We start from the raw sequence: 17899 nt of genomic DNA on the forward strand, positions 1-17899 counted from the left end.
ACCAGAAAAAATAGATGAGCATTATTCGTACTGAGAGATAGTTATAGATGAGCATTATTCGTACTGAGAGATAGTTATAGATGAGCATTATTCGTACTGAGAGATAGTTATAGAGATGAAACAGAAAGCAAATCATTGTAAAATGATATAAAGTAAAACTGCAGAAAACGCTTCTTATTGATGACTCCAAAACTTCTTATTGTTAAATAGTAACAACAATAGGTAGAAAGTTTAAACACGAAAATAGGTTTTTCTGAATGCAATAACAAAATTGTAGATAAAAATATTTTTGAAGAAATGTGGAGTCAAACTTTTTACTGCACACACCAAGAACTATAGAAGAAAATTGAAAACGAAAGAGAAACGTTTTATGTATATTCTTGCTATTAAATATATACATATATATAGATATATACATATACATATATATATATATATACATAAAAACAATTTAGGTAAAGGATTTTTGTTTCTTTTTTGAAAAATCGAAATATAAATATAAAACAACGTCAAACTTTTGAACTATATAAGAAACAAACGTACTAATGACAAGTTATGGTATTTTGTATTGTTTTTCTTTCATAATTGTTCTACTGTATTTTTAAAAATTACTCAAACTTTCTTCCAGGTACGATTTTTGGCAGTAATTTCCTCGCATATGAATTATTTCTTCGATACTATAAAAACAAATTATACGCCATTGTGTTAAGATTGTGTTGGTAACATTCGTATTTCTTAGAACTTGTTTTAAAAAAAATAATTTAAATGGAATAACATTCCTTTTTATCTATTTAAACTGGATAATTTCCAATATAGTTTTGTATAGATTTATTTAACTTTTAGAAAACATTTGTTAGATTCTAAAAGAAGTAAAAGTGAGATATATATTTCAAAGACTTTGCTTTCTTGTTTTGACCACAAGTTTGTTCCGTTTCTCTTTTTTTTTTTAACCTAATCCAAAACAGAATCACATATGTATCGCTACACAAGTAAGAAACATGATCCAATAAGAATGTCAATAAGTTATTGATGTTGTATTTGGGTTTGATTTATTGTTTACGTGTTAATATAGAAATGGAATGTATTAGGTTGAGGAATAATTCGTGAGCGTTTTTAAATAATTTCATTCAAGCATTACATGCAAGACTATACAATACTTCAATGCATGAACACATTACACCCAAAACATTTATTATGATACTTTATTTCATGTAATACCTAGGTATATTGTATGCATTGTTTTAAACGAAATTGCAAGAAATTAAATGCGAAAAGCAGATGGTGTCGAAAATGCTCGATTTTGTCCACTTGACATTCCATTTAATGAGCTGAAAATTAAAGCAAAAATTAAAGACATATGAAAATCAAACACACCATCTATTAGAGCAAAAAATTATCTACCAAATGACATGAAATATTTTGCGAAAGCGTTTCATTTATGAATATATTTATTTAACTTGAAAAAACGCTCACGAATTATTCCTCAACCCAATATATTTATCTGATAAGACACTCAATAGTTTTCGTCAGATGATAAGTCGTTTGATGTTTGTGTCAACTGTGACCATGCATACATTCGCAACATGAGAAGTAACGCCGTACTAGTGAACTTCGTAAAATATTGTGACTTGTGAAGTAACAATTAACATCTGGTGTTCGCAGGTCTTGTAAACATTTATGACAAAGAACTGGTAATATAATAAATTTAAAAAACGACAAGAGATGAGTAAGTCCAAGTTTTAAAAAAAATATTAAACTCTAGAGAATGACAACTGGTGGTTTAAAACTAAGACTAATCTAAGTAGTAATAATACCCAAGGTAGTGGAAAGTAAATAGAACCAATTGATACCTGAAGACATTGTAAAACTAACGAATAACATTTTATTGTGATGAAGTAGAAACTAACTAGTGACAAATAAGAAGTAACGACTTTTAAAGAGTAGTAACATTAACGAATAATTCCTGATACCTGAAGATGTCATAAAAATAACTAGTGGCATCAAATACTAAAATATAAAAATAAAATAGACGACTAACAATTAATACTAAACAAAAGACATGAAATGATTGATTGATTGATTGATTTAGTGTTTTATGGCACAAAGCAGCGAGGCTATCTGCGCCAACATGAAATGTATAACTTGGTTTAAGGCAACATTTAAAATTCTAATGAATGAGCCTGGCGTCATAAAATTAACAAAAACTAACAAATAAAAGTGATATTGAACGAAGTAAAATTAGCGATTAAGTCCGATATCAAAATAAAATATAAAACTAACAAATAAAACTGATATTAGGAACATAGTGAAACTTGCGATCAAGTCCGATATCAAAATAAAACAGGATATTAATAAATAAACCGAAACCTAAAGTCGTAAAATCTACCAGTTAGTTTCGATATCCGAAAATTTAGTAAAAGAGAGGTAAATATGATACCAGCGCTACTAAAGTCGATAGACATAGAAGGATAAAATTGAAAGTTCAGTTTCCCACACAAACAGCAGATAGTCCAATATAGCTTTACCATAAATTAAAAAGCACTAGTAACAGATGATAATTTAATTATAACACCCGATGATGACGTAAAAATTAAAGCTCAAATATCGTATGAAAAAACAACAACATAAAACTAAGCAGTGCATTACGTAGAAACGACGAACACAGCAGATAGCCCACTGTGGCTTTGTTCTAAGAAAACACACACACATTACGTAAAATATCAATAAAACTAAATTGAAACATCGTAAAAACCAAAAACTAAATCTATAAAACTAAATAATAGTATAAAAAAACCAAAAGATAAGCCGAATATATAACAACAACTATCAACTGAAGTTATCATTGTTGATTTAACCCATTTAGACAGGTTACAAATGTGAAGAATTCAAGATCAGTGTATAACGTGCTTTACTTTATCTTCTAGACCTGGTCGAACTAAACGTGTCTCGTAATACTGAAGGACAGAACTCGACAAACCTTTCAGGCAATTAGATATGTTTTTTTTTACCCATCACAGCACGTATATGTAATAAGTCGCATGCCTCAAACAGTTACAGAAAACAAGTAAAACATTAATAAATAATAAATAAAGCTCATTATAATTAATAAAAAATGTATTAAATCACATGCATCTCAGTCAAACACAATCTGTTTCGTGATAAACTGTTAAAATATGTCGTTAATTCGTAACAATTTAAGAATTCGAATACATTTTTGCAATGACGTTGCGAATATCACAATAGCGTATACAGCCCTTACCGTGATTTTTTTAATCTACTGTTGCTAGAGCAAAAAGTTACACAATTCTTTTCAACTAGTGTTCAATGCGAGAGCAGAGAAACCAATGAAATAAACAAGAAAACTGAGTATGAAAAATCTTATACGTAAGACCCACATCAAGTTTGTGTGATGCATGACTTGTCTAAGGGTTATTGCGTTTATCTTTGTTAGGCTTAACATACTTCGTTACATTTAAAATATAATTGTGTACAATTTTGCGAGTTTTAACGCGTTAAAAGTAATCAGCTTTGCTCCTTTATATTTCTTCTGTATCTAAAGAGTTGTTAATACGATGTTATTTATTATAAATCACGTATACGTTTTGATTATAAGTTACGAAACTTCCACATATAAGAGCAATTCTCACCACATTGTGTATTTTTATTAAAAATTACAAAAATATACTGAAAAACTTAACCGCTTCCTGTTTTGTCCATTTAGTAACAGCTACACTCTTCTATAGGGTTCCTCTCAGAGTCAGTAAATGTCTGATATCAGATTAAAGGTGTACTAAGAATTCGAAAAAGAGATTTCGGTTTAGTACATGAAACAGCCACTAAAGAAAGAAAGCGAGTCAACAATGAAACGTTTCCAACCACTCAGTCCCGTTTATTATAAAATTCCAATCCACCCATCTGTTCGTTTTGACACAGAAGCTTTACAAGATTTATTCACAGGGCTTAAAACGTTGGAATTCAATTAATCTATAGTTCATTGTACAAATAAATAACTATTTATTGTTTTGTTATATTGCTTCATTACATTACTTATTATTGTTTACATACCGTAAAATTTATTTATGTTCAACTTAGTGATAACGAGAAATATTGTGAATTTCTATTGGAAGTAAAGATTATAGTTACTTAGCTTTACAAAGAAGATACTTTTTAAATGTAATAGTTTTAGTCGTATAAATGTAACCAGTTTTGGCTTTTCAATGATATTTTCAACTGTACTGTTATTCCATGTAGATTATTACGTATTCGTTTAGCATAATTGTGTGTATAACTTTAGTAGTGGAAATACTGTAAGTGCTGTGTTGAAATATTATACAATCAACGCATAACTTAGTAGTAATCTTATGAAGGTTGAACGACAGTATCCATTAAAAACCTTACGACATTGCTAGTTGTACGACTTGTGATGGTTTGAATGAATCCCGCATGGTTCTGACGTACAATATAGGATTATCCTCGCTCACATTATCAGGTTTATACAGGATGTGCAGTTCTTTAAGAACAAGTCGAAGTCGCGCTTAAAGTACGAAACGGCATGTTCAGTTTGTGAAAGTAAATTCACAGCTGGTAAAGCGCCTATAGGATTTAAAGAAAAACTTTGTTTACACAGGCGTAACTAAAGATAGTGCTTTACCACCATTTTTAAGCATTTCGTGAAGACATATCCACGAAGAACGGCTACCCTAATAATAATGGCTCAATAAGAAACAGGATTGTGTTAGAATAGTACAACAAAAATTAGACTCAAGAACTGTGACGAACTGCATGTACTCTAACGAAAAGTCTGCGTATGTACAGATATGATTAGATCGTCTGTTTAAGCTGTAGAAACATGAATTTAAAAGGAAGGAAATTACTAATGATTAAAAATAACACATGAAAAAGCATATATATGGAAATTGGTTGAATGGCATGTTACGCTGTGAAGGGTTTTTGACTCTGATCGAAATATTTTTAATATCAAACATTACCTGTGAAATGTGTCATTTTGAAAGTCACAAGGCAAGCGTTTCACAGGTATCGTTTCAGTTTTAGATAACATCTAGATATTTTTGGATTACACACGTTGTTAGTTTCTTACGAATATTGTTGATTCAAGGACTGGATGTTAGGCTATGTTTAAGAAGTTCTTTAACTATATGCATATATACATATATATGTTAGATATTAGTTTAACTTGCGACTATCTTTTCTGTAAATTAAGATGTAGATTTATAGAATTTAGTCAGTACAAGTGTTATTTAATGACTGATTAAAATTGGTTAAATCGGTTTGCGTTTGTTATGTAACAAAGTTACATGGATATAAAAGTGTAACTAATATTTTGCTTGTATTTGGAACCATTGTAAAGTTCTGTTGTATTTAGCTGAGTGTTACATTTATTTGCACTACGAAATACACACTTGTATAGTATTTACATTGCAGAAAAGCACTTTAAGCTGTACCAGTCTGTTAAAAATAAAGAAAATTCAAAAAAAAAGTTTGTGTGAATCATTGTTACACTTGTTAAACTCAAAGAAAGCAATTAATCAAAAAGTTTTTATCTGAGTAGATTCATGAATATCCTTAACATTGATTGTGTTACACAATACGTTGTAAGGTTTAGACATAAAGGAGCTTTTTTGTTTTTTAAATTGCTTTGTTATCAGTTTGCTACGATTCTTTTATCATCACTTTGTTATGATAATGGCGTACTGACACTCTATTTTCCAATCAACCTAAATAAAGACTGTATATTCCTATCAGGAGTTGACTCATACCAATTTAAACGTGACATATTTCTTTACGAGAGTTTAATGTTTGTAGTACAGGGTGTTCGGAAAGTCATTGTGCCCTTTTGTAATCATATTTTATTCAGTCTATTTCAAGCCAGCAACTGATAGCTGTGTTTAGAAACAAAATAAGAAGGATCCAAGCCTGTATTGATGCCAGCGTGGGTCACTTTCAACATTGTTTATAGTTGTCATTCATATTTGCCTCCTATATTCAATATTGAAACGTATGTTAATAAATATACAAGTGCTCCGTGACTTTCCGAACACCCTGTACAAACTGGAGAATAGTATTCATTATTAAAAATATAAACGAAACACGACCTGTCATTCCAAAAAATAAAGTGCGTTTGTTTAAACCAATTATTCGTCATTAAGGTTTTATTGGTACAAACAAGACACTTGATAATTGATTTTAGGTTAATAAAAAGTTCGAAGTAATTCATCCTCATAACAAATATCTGTTTATTTCTATGATCAATAACACATTGATTTAGAGTTAGGTTTTGTTTAGAGTTAGGTTTTGTTTCGAGTTAGGTTTTGTTTAGAGTTAGGTTTTGTTTCTAGTTAGGTTTTGTTTAGAGTTAGGTTTTGTTTCTTACTGACATCATTTTATCTTCTTCTTTAGTTTCTCTAATATCTCTTGGTCTTCTTTCTATTACGTTGAACTCTTGTCTTCTGTATTCCTTTCTTAAGTTCATGTTTAAAAAGACCCTTTGCTGTATATTAGATTACGTATTATAGTCATACGAAGTTCCACAATCCCCGTACCGGATTCACAAGAAAAGTGTCATCTCTCTGTAATCATTTTTAATGACTTGAAGTGCTCGAAAATTTCCTAATCCTTTAGACAATAATAAATATTAATCCATTTTCAGCTTTCTCAACACTAACCGATGTTCTGACTTTATAACAATCCCGTTCCACTAAAAGTGTTTTATGGTTGTTTTCTTTTGTGTACTTTAAATAAAAGCATGTTTTTGTATATCAGGAAACTTCATGCTAAAATTGTTAAATGAATAAAAAAAAATTAAACGTTTATGATTCAAATCTCAAATGTACAATATTCTCATTCGTTTATGGACCTTAAATCAGAGACTCAAACTTTTCAATGTTTATATGACATTGCTTTTGTTCTGAAGTCAGAACAAACTGATTGCAAAAAGAGTTAATATCAGCAAAACAATTATCCCACGTGTATATATACAGTGCCTTGCAGTGCAATTCGCCCTCTACCAATAACGTTACATTTTAATGAAATACAAATAATCTAATTTTTTTTAATGAACTTGTTTTTATTCAAAATTCTGATGATCAAAATTAACAAAGTTTTGTGTGAAGGATGTTGAATATAAACAAAACCTTCAAAAAAATATGTAAATTGAAATTTGCTGATTGCGTAAGTGCTCAGGCCTCTAAGCCAGTACTTGCTGAAAGCACTTTTGGCAGCAATTACTGATGGGATCCTTTTCGGTTAGGTTTCTGCCGTCTTTGTATAATGAGATGGTATAATTTTTGCCAGTTCTTCTGGGCAAAATTACTACATTTTGATAAGTTCGTTCGGAATCTTGATGGACTGCAACCTTCAAGTCTTGCCAGAAATTTTCTATTGGATTAAAGTCAAGACTGTGACTGTGACGCTCCAGGACATTCACGTTCTTTTTTTTGAAACCACTCAGGTGTGTTTTGGGCCTTACGCTTTAGGTCTTTGTGTTTCTGAAATGTACATTTTTCGATCAATTTTTTGTTTTAAAATTATTAGCTGATTCAAGCAGGTTTTCCTCTAGAATTCGCCAGTACTTTGCATCATTCATCTTTCTCTCAAACCTGAAAAGCTTTTCAATTCTTCCGGATGAGAAACGTTCCCATAAAGTGCTGCTGCAACCACCATGTTTGACAGTTTAAATGATGTTAACTGGATGATGTATTGTGTTGGGGTTGTTTGTTTGTTTTTGAATTTCGCACAAAGCTACACAAGAGCTATCGTATCAGTATGCGAATAATGGCTTGAACAAATGCCTTTGCTCTGAAGTACAATTAAACTACTTTGATTACACCCAGATAGCAACCATTAAACTAGTCTTGCGCCCTTTCAAACCAATCTTTTGAACTTGAGATAATCTAGGGTTACCTTAACAAAGGGGCTGAATGCTTATACAATTAAGAATATTATAATTTTCTTTGAAACTTTAACTTATTCGTTATGTCAGCGTTTCATTTAGCTTTCTCGGTTTGGAGTCGATTGTGTATATTCTAAATATAATATTTAAATACGAAACGTTTCATGATTGCAAGCTCAGACGGCAAACAAAAAAGGAATTTGTGCATTATGTGAGTACTTTTGTTAGGCTCTGTATCTTGTGGAAAATAATATAACGTTTCAAAGTGAGGCAAAAATAATACTTATCCAATCATCTCTGTGTATAAGTAAATCTCTAACTGTTTAGTTGGAGAAGCTAGTGTAATTTATGTATATTTTTACAGTTTAATTAAATATATACTGATCAGTTTCAACCAACACTTTATAACGTATACACAGACCAAGACTGATCTATGATCTTTATCAGTATACAGTCATGTGAAAAAGTTAGACACCCTATGAAAGCCTGTGCATTTTTGTAACATTTTTGGATATATAGATATTTAATCTCAATTTTAACAATACTGAGAGATTATAGGAATATAACTAAACAACTGAAAAAAAAGACTTTTCAAGACTCGCCCAAGCAAGTTCACCCCGAGAGCAGACCGCAAGATGCTAAAAGAGGTCTCCAAACACCCTAACATGTAATCACGGAACCTACAGCAGGCTTTGGCTACTGTTGATGTGAAAGTGCATACCTCTACAATCAGAAAGAGACTGCACAAGTTTAACTTACATGGGAGGTGTGTAAGGAGGAAACCTTTGATTTCTAAGATAAACATCAAGGTCAGACTGAAGTTTGCCAGAGAGAATGTAGACAAAGACCAAGACTTCTGGAATAATGTACTTTTTCCTCAGACACCCTATCCCCTAATAGCTAGTGTTACCCCTTTGGCTGAAATAACTGCAGTGAGACTCTTCTTGTAGCCATCTATGAGTCTCTGACATCGGTCTGAAGAAAGTTTGCTCTACTTCTCAATGCAGAATTCTTTCAGCTGTGAGATGTTTGAGGGTTTTCTTACATGCACAGCCCATTTCAAGTCACCTCACAGCATCTCAATGGGATTACGATCTGGGCTTTTGACTCGGCCATTTCAGTACTCTCCATTTCTTAGTTTTCAGCGAGTCCTTGGTGGATTTACTGGTATGTTTTGGGTCAACCTCACAGCATCTCAATGGGATTACGATCTGGGCTTTTGACTCGGCCATTTCAGTACTCTCCATTTCTTAGTTTTCAGCGAGTCCTTGGTGGATTTACTGGTATGTTTTGGGTCATTGTCGTGTTGCAGGGTCCAGTTCCGCTTCAGTTATAATTTTCTTACAGATGATCTCACATGATCCTCAAGCACCCTGTGATACACAGTAGAATTCATGGTGTATTCCATGATTGTGAGCTGTCCAGGTGCTGCTGCAGCAAAGCGGCCCCCAAACCACGACACTTCCACCTCCATGCTTCACAGTTGGTATGAGGTTCTTTTCCTGGAATGCTGTATTTGGTTTATGCCAAACATGTCCTCTTTTCTGGTGTCCATATAATTCAATTTTGAACTCATCTGTCCAAAGAAAATTATTGCAGACGTCCTGGTCTTTGTCTACATTATCTCTGGCAACATTTAGTCTGGCCTTGATGTTTCTCTTTGAGAGCAAAGGTTTTCTCCTTGCATACCTCCCATGCAAGTTAAACTTATGCAGTCTCTTTCTGATTGTAGAGGTATGCACTTTCACATCAACAGTAACCAGAGCCTGCTGTAGGTCCCGTGATGACATGTTAGGGTGTTTGAGGACCTCTTTTAGCATCTTGCGGTCTGCTCTCGGGGTGAACTTGCTTGGACGACCAGACCTGGGCATGTTGGCAGTTGTTTTGAAAGCCCTCCACTTGTTGACTATTTTCCGAACAGTAAAATGGCTGATTTCAAAATATTTTGGGATCCTTTTAAATCCCTTACCAGACTCATAAGCTGCTACATTTTACTTTCTGAAGGCCTCAGACAGCTCTTTTGCTCTCACCATGGTGTTCACTCTCACTTCAACAGTCAGGAGCACACCAAACTAAATGTCTGAGGTTTAAATAGGGCAAGCCTCATTCAAAATGCTGAGTAACGATCTACTAATCGTGTGCACCTGGTGTGATACACCTGTGTGTGAGTTGAGCCAATTCAAGTGGGAATAAATGTGGGGGTGTCCTAACCTTTTCCTCAGTTAGAATATGCATTTTTGTAGAATTACATTTACAGAAGATCTTGAAAAGTCTTTTCTTCAGTTGTTTAGATATATTCCTATAATCTCTCAGTATTGTTCAACTTGAGATTAAATACCTATATATCCAAAAATGTTACAAAAATACACAGGCTTTCATAGGGTGTTCTAACGTTTTCGCATGACTGTATACAGCTATATTATGTTGCGAATCTAAATTATTTTTCAATGAATTTTGAAGTGCTTTTGCCTCAATTTCACAAAACCTTACAAACATCCTTTAGGTTTATTCAGTCTCGTGGTTTAATTTAAACAAAACGATTGAACTGCTAATGCAATATCGAAATATTGGTTAATGATAGAAAATTTGTTAGATAACATTTTATGAGGTGAGAAAAGGATTTTAGACAAGTGAATCTTTTACCTGCATGTCTTAATTTTAAATATGTAAATAATGTGTGTGACCTTAAAGATTAACCATGCCGATTAAACTCATTAAAACAAAGGTCCAACGTTGTTTAACACAGCTTTAAACAGGACTTGCTTCTAAATCTTTGGGCCTGGCATGGCCTAGCGCGTAAGGCGTGCGACTCGTAATCCGAAGGTCGCGGGTTCGTGCCCGCGTCGCGCCAAACATGCTCGCCCTCCCAGCTGTGGGGGCGTTATAATGTGACGGTCAATCCCACTATTCGTTGATAAAAGAGTAACCCAAGAGTTGGCGGTGGGTGCTGATGACTAGCTGCCTTCCTTCTAGTCTTACACTGCTAAATTAGGGACGGCTAGCACAGATAGCCCTCGAGTAGCTTTGTGCGAAATTCCAAAACAAACAAACAATTCTAAATCTTTAAATACAATGAAAACATTTCTTTAAGAATCTGTGGATATTTTAAATTATAAATCCTTTTGAAATGTTACCTAACTGAAATTTAAATAAAGATCATATACAAAACAATCTGAATAGAAAATTTATAATTTTATTGACTGAAGAGTTTTTAATATTATTACATTATGCACTATCTTTCCTGAAAACAATGTTGATAATTCTCGATTCGTGTGTTGCACTTGCCTAATTACGTTATTCATTTTTACTCTGCTGTTTAAAGTAAGAAAAAGAAACCAACTGATGTACTGAGAAATCTCAACGTGTTACAATACTGAAAAACCTTAAAGGCAAAATAAGAAACAAAAAATACGATATTTTAGTAATTTAATTGAAAATTAATATAAATATTAGAAGATTTTATCAATGGATCTTTAAAATTATGTGCTAAGAATTTAATAAATTTTCAAGAAGAAACCTTTGACGGAAGTAAAATGTGAATATGTGTTTAACGTAGTAAATAGCCCAACGAAGATGAAACACGATGATACAGTTCTAATAAAAATACGTTAATATAGTTCTAAAAAAAATACGTTTATTTTTCACATTAGTAAAGAAAACAGCATCAGATGGTTTTAAACGTTCCATGTATAAGCCCATTTATAGGACCCGACATTGCCAAGTGGGTTAAGACGTTCGACTCCTAATCCGAGGGTCGCAGATTCGAATCCCCCGTTGCACAAACATGCTCGCCCTTTCAGCCGTGGGAGCGTTATAATGTTATGGTCAATCCCACTATTCGTTGGTAGAAGAGTAGCCCAACAATTGGCAATAGGTGGTGATGACTAGCTGCCTTTCCTAGTCTTACAATGCAAAATTAGGGACGGATAGCGCAGATAGTCTTTACTAAATCCTTTTTTAACGGCTATAAAAATACCTTAGCACTAGGATGATGGAAGCCATGTTCTCAGTGTTTCTAACTCTGAAAATCCTAGCCTGCTAGTTGAAAATTATTAATTTGCTAAAACCAACTTATCAGGTAATGTTATGATTTTTGTATTATAATTGCCTTTTCTTTATAGCATACGTACATTATTTTTACGTTTGATAAAAAATCCAATATAATATCTAATTGTTAAATTCAGTTAATTTTAATGTTATACAACACTATGTAACACAAATTTTGTTCCTGGATAGTATGTGTTATTTTTTAATTGCTTATGATGTAAAAGTACAGAAAATGGCCATTATTCCCTTCAAACTTTGCTTTTGTGATCTGGATAATGAAATTTAGAAATTATCCTACTTTCTACTAAAAACTGGCCAAGCGCGTTAAGGCATGCGACTCGTAATCTGCGGGTCGCGGGTTCGCATCCGCATCGCGCCAAACATGCTCGCCCTCCCAGCCGTGGGGTCGTTATAATGTGACGGTCAATCCCACTATTCGTTGGTAAAAGAGTAGCTCAAGAGTTGGCGGTGGGTGGTGATGACTAGCTGCCTTCCCTCTAGTCTTACACTGCTAAATTAGGGACGGCTAGCACAGATAGCCCTCGAGTAGCTTTGTGCGAAATTCTAAAAACAAACAAACAAACAATCTACTAAAAACGGGCAAATTTGCACATTTTCATTTACATAAGGTCTGAATAAAAAAACATATGAATGAAGATTTGCATGTATTTATACTAAAGATATACAAAAATGTTTAGAAGTGAGTAGTTTTTCGAGATTTGCGACTGTAATGTAAATCACTTTCACGTATCAGACCCCAAATATAGCCTCCCATAATGTTTTCGTTATTCGCTCCCAGCTCACAAAAGCAAAACTTGAAGAAAAAAAATAGGTCTTTTCCATTTACTAAAGTAAATGGCATAAGCAATTGGGAAATAGCACTTTCTGCCTAGGAACATGAGAAAGTAAAAAAAATGTTACATAGTATTACTGTTGTTTATGGGCTGCTTTATAAATTAAGAAAAAAAATTAATTTTGAAATTCGCGAATCTGTTTGTATTTTTAATTTAAAATACTTTTCCCTCTATTACATACGCTTAGTTAGAAGATCATGGATTTTTGGTTTTGTGTATTTGCATCTTAGATCGTTATGCGAAAAAAACAACTATGTAATTCTGGTTACTGAACGTCAAAAAAGAACCAAACAAGACATGGATGAATGTGGACATGTGACTGGATCAGCTAATGATCACAGAGCAGACTCAGCTGTCTCATCTGTACATGAAAAATGCAATTCCTATATTACTGACTTCTCTACTTGGTCAATCGAAAGTTTGGTGTTTGAATAGACTTTCGGTTTTTCTCATTATACTTTTCCTTTAGTTTATTTTAGAATACTACTTTTATGACTTTTTCACAATATTACGTTACATTTTACGATTGAAATTTCTGCTTCTATTTGTTTTGCCAGTGAAAAATCCAGTAGTGTAGAGATTTTATTCTCTGTGTAAAGTCGAGACAGGTTAGTCTGTAATGTGATTAATAGTCGTATATGTTCACTTCCATCCTATATGTTCACTTCCATCCTATATGTTTACTTCCATTCTATATGTTCACTTCCATCCTATATGTTCACTTCCATTCTATATGTTCACTTCCATTCTATATGTTCACTTCCATCCTATATGTTCACTTCCATTCTATATGTTCACTTCCATCCTATATGTTCACTTCCATTCTTATCATGTTTGGTTCGTTTTTCAACTTCAGTGGCCCTACACAGTTTTTTTTCTATTTACCGATAATTCTTTTTCCTTGTACCTATTTGATCACTTGAAAAAATGGCGTACGTGGATTACTAGGTTATAGAGTGTATTCTAAAGATTTATAAATTTTGCATGAATAGTAATAAATCAGGTAGTCAAATGTCGTGAAGATTGTTTTGCTGCATCAAATAATGTTAAAATTATAGTTAAAGCTAGAATTTGGTATTCGCTAGGCGTATTAAAGAAAGATGATGGTGAAGGAAAATAAGAAATCTCGGTTTTAGCTCATTCGCCATTTTTCGACTGTGGGACGCTCTGGATAGCTGAAAAGCGGCATATACGTCGAAAATAGAGCGACTAGGACAGACAGCTCTTCATATCTAACTTCTGAAGACATGTAGTTAAGAAAATCCAGATTGCCTTTATACTGCTTTAATACGGGTGTTCGTTACAATCCTTTCTAGAGAATGCTAGAGTACTGTCCAATAAGAGTTACGTATTCATGAAAAACAATTAGGATCTTCGGTTTACATGTGTTGGCAATTCTTAATTTCTTCTTTTGATTCTCAGTTTCATAAACTCTGAGTAAAAGCTTTAAAAACGTGTCTTTAGTGAAAGAGTACAAAAAATATAATTTTAATCGTTGCGAATCACTTTAAATGAATTCAAGGACTGTATTTTATTCGTTCGACGCTTGACTACTTCATGAATGAATCATTTTTAAAAATATGTTGTTAGATTACTTTTGTCCCGCAATTCCAAAGTCCGAAGAGGCACAGCAGTATGACTGCGATCTTAAAACGCTAGAAACCGAGTCTCGATACCTGTAGTGGGTAAAGCACAGATAGCCCATTGTGTAGCTTTGTGCTTGACTTCAAACAAACAGGCAATTCCAATAAAGAACTAGCATTGAGACTATATATTTCATATGAGAATTTGCTGTTAATATATTTAAATAAGAAAATTCTCTGTAACCTTGTTTTCATAACTATTTTCATTAAAACGTGAATTGCCCCACAATAGCTAAGTGCTAACCTTGAAGGTTTGTAATGCTAAAATTCAGAGTTCGATTCTTGTGCTGGGCACCAACTAGATAACCTATTATATACATTTGGAGTTAAAGAATCAAAAGCTAAACTTCATACTTTTACATTCTCTTAGTTTGAGAGAAATATCTTTGTCACAACAATTTGTGGGCCATGAGTGGTATATATTCACTCACCTCAAAATAAGACATTCTCTGCGATCTTATGTTTTGGGGTATGTGTATTCGATGGTCACCTGTTTTGAGAGATACTCACATTAAGGTGGGAAATAAAGACACATTCGTATATTATGCATAGTTTTGAATAATTACTGTGCTGTAATGTTTAATTAGAAAATTTTCAGCAAAAAAAGTAATGACTGTGTCACTTCTACCCTTTGTGTTACATTCCCAACATTTAAACTATCTAATTACATAAGTTAAAAACTTTTCCAAACTTGATTTTCAAGCAAAGCTATAAATACAAAATATAGTTGAATATTTTATTTTTCCTGTACTGATTAATTTACAATCGCATTAAACGAACTTGACATAAAACGTGAACACATTTATTTTCTCGAAAGATGCAGAAAATTATATCTGACAGATTACTTCTGACTCAAGGAAAACAGCCTCTTAAAACACCAATAAAATGAAAAGAAACCTAAGTAGACTGCTTATTAATACTTAATCACATATCTTTAGCCTCGAGTGCCTATTACCTAAACGTATGTGGTCCTACTTCTATACGATACACTCATGACGCAAATAAAACCAGCTTTCTAATACGGCCGTTCTTCTCATGCACAATAATATTCTGTTCTTTTTCCATCTCGAACCTATCGACTTAAAAGAGGTAGACTGACGCACAATGTGAAGGGGTAAAATAAGTGCTTTGCTATTACACGTCAGACAAAGTTTATTCGTTTCGGGTCTTTTTCATTTCTTTCTATTATTATACTTCTATATGGCCTCTTCTAAACAGTCTAGTTATTTCCTAGATGTCAATTGCTGAATTCTCTTCAACTTGGAGAAATCCATCGGGTACAGTCATGCGAACCAGATCGTCTTCCGGAAAAGCTCAAAATTAACATTTTGATGAACAAAGTTCCCAAGATCAATTGAAGAAGATATTAAACTTTGAAGATTAGAAACTGTTCACCTTTATAAGTAGCTTTTACTTCACAAAACGCTATCAGTTTCAGATTTTTAAAGGTAATATGTTTCATGTCATTTAAGATTAGTCCTTTCTCGAAGAAAATAAAAAAAATTAAAACGATCAGTTTTCAACATTCTTAAAAGGTAGCGGATGTTATATATTTTTTCATTAACAGCTGAACGCATGTTTATAATGCCATATAAATGTGTGTATATACGTTTAATTAACATTTTAAAGCGCGGGTTGACCCTTTGATAGAGTTTTGGATTTTTCATCTAGCAAGCCAGTTTCGAATCTGTATGTGATTCCATCAAATAGTCCCTGCACTTTCATATGCAGGTGCGTTATAAGAGAGACAGTCAATTCTTTATTGGTTAATAAGTAATAAGGTGCTGCTGACTGGCTAATTTCCTTCTAGCCATAGATTAAAGTTGTGGACAACAATAGAAACCTTTGTAGCTTTTTCATAAATACAGACGTATCTTTGTTATACATAGAAACGTTATGATCAATATTAAGGTACCTCTCTATACACGAGTACAATTTTATTTTAAAATAAAAAATCTTTACCTATTGGAAAGTATAATGTGATAGTTCATACACTACTTCTGCAGTTTATTTCTATTTCTAAACAAGGGGCTTCCATTGGTTTCAGAAATCATTTAGAAATACGGTGATAGTGGATGATACAAAAAACTACTTTTTCATGTGGTTTGCAAGATATATTGTATTATTTCCTTTATTTTATTAAAAGTGGTTGTTAAGATATTTAACTTACAAAATAATTCATTATTATTATGTTAAATTTTTATTTTTTATTTAGCCTTCATTGTGAGGAGTATGCTGTACTTCTACTTAATACATTGACTTAAAATAATCTGCATCATATACACTGACCGTATTCCTTAACGCATTGGGCCCCGACATGGCCAGGTAGGTAGGACGATCAAGTAGCAATTCGAGGGTCTCGGGTTCCAATCCCCGTCACAACAAGCATGCCATGGTGGCGTTATAATGTGACTGTCAATCTCAATATTCGTTGGTAAAAGAGTAGCTCAAGAGTTGGTGATGATTAACTTCCTTTACTATAGTCTTACATTGTTAAATTAGGGATGGCCAGCGCAGATAGCTCACCTATAGCTTTGCGCAAAATTCAAAACAAACCAAACTGTAAGACATTGTTAAGATTACGGACGAAAACGTCACTACAGTGAGGACACCAACTAAAAGTTAAAAGTTTTTATTTTACGGCCTTCCATACTACTAATTAGTCCGGTATATTAAATTATCTGTATTTTTTTAGTTTGGATTTCTCTACAGTGGTGGAAAAAAATGTTTCGTCACAATTTTTCCACACATTTCTCGGTTCCTGCAATTTTTTAAGAGACTATACATCATGGAAGTGTTAGAACTAATGGGAAACGGTTATGAATATTTTATGATGTAAGCTGGATGGTCACCCTAAAACATACATACATTTTTCTCAGCGGACTAACAGTAACGAACATGTCACAGTAAGCGAGCATCAAACATTCGGAAAATACTAAAACGTGCTCTGAGTGAGAGAACTGAAATTTAAAGCCAGCAGCTCTTAGTGTAACTGACAAAAAGTGGTTACTGAGTGCGTTTTTTGTTTTCATATTTGATTGTGCCTCTTTTGGCCTTCATAATTAATTAATATGAGTATGGTATAGACTGACTGTAGCCAGGTGTTTCTTCATGATGTCGGATTACGGTTTCATGCAGTTCCAAGTTGCTTCTTCGTTTCTTCTCTTTGATTTTCCTACCCGCTACATTTAGTTTTCTATAGGGTTGGGATGTGGTTCGTTTAAGATAATCCTTCACCCGAAACAAGAGGGAATCCTCAGTAGCCGCAGCTGTTAATATAACTCAAAGCGGTCAAGAGATGAAGCTATGAGCCATAAGTTTTTACTTTTAAAAGAACTCGGAGCTATTGTTCTATGAGTCACTAAGCCCCATTAAAAATGAAATAAAAAAGTTGTTAACAGAACTTTTAAGTGACTTAAACAAGAAACATTTTTGCATTTTTTTTC

The 17899-nt window shown here is 33.1% G+C and overlaps 1 protein-coding gene across 1 annotated transcript in view; it reads left to right on the top strand.

Moving 5' to 3' along the window:
* Positions 1-5486, top strand: part of LOC143249809 (glycine receptor subunit alpha-2-like) — a 106679-nt gene extending 101193 nt beyond the window's left edge. Inside the window, exon 10 of the mRNA XM_076500288.1 lies at positions 629-5486. The gene's annotated coding sequence lies outside the window, so the exon portion shown is untranslated. The remainder of the gene's footprint in view (positions 1-628) is intronic.
* The last annotated feature ends 12413 nt before the right edge of the window (positions 5487-17899 follow it).

The sequence above is a fragment of the Tachypleus tridentatus genome, chromosome 4 (genome assembly GCF_004210375.1).
Source record: "Tachypleus tridentatus isolate NWPU-2018 chromosome 4, ASM421037v1, whole genome shotgun sequence".
Taxonomy (NCBI): domain Eukaryota; kingdom Metazoa; phylum Arthropoda; class Merostomata; order Xiphosura; family Limulidae; genus Tachypleus; species Tachypleus tridentatus.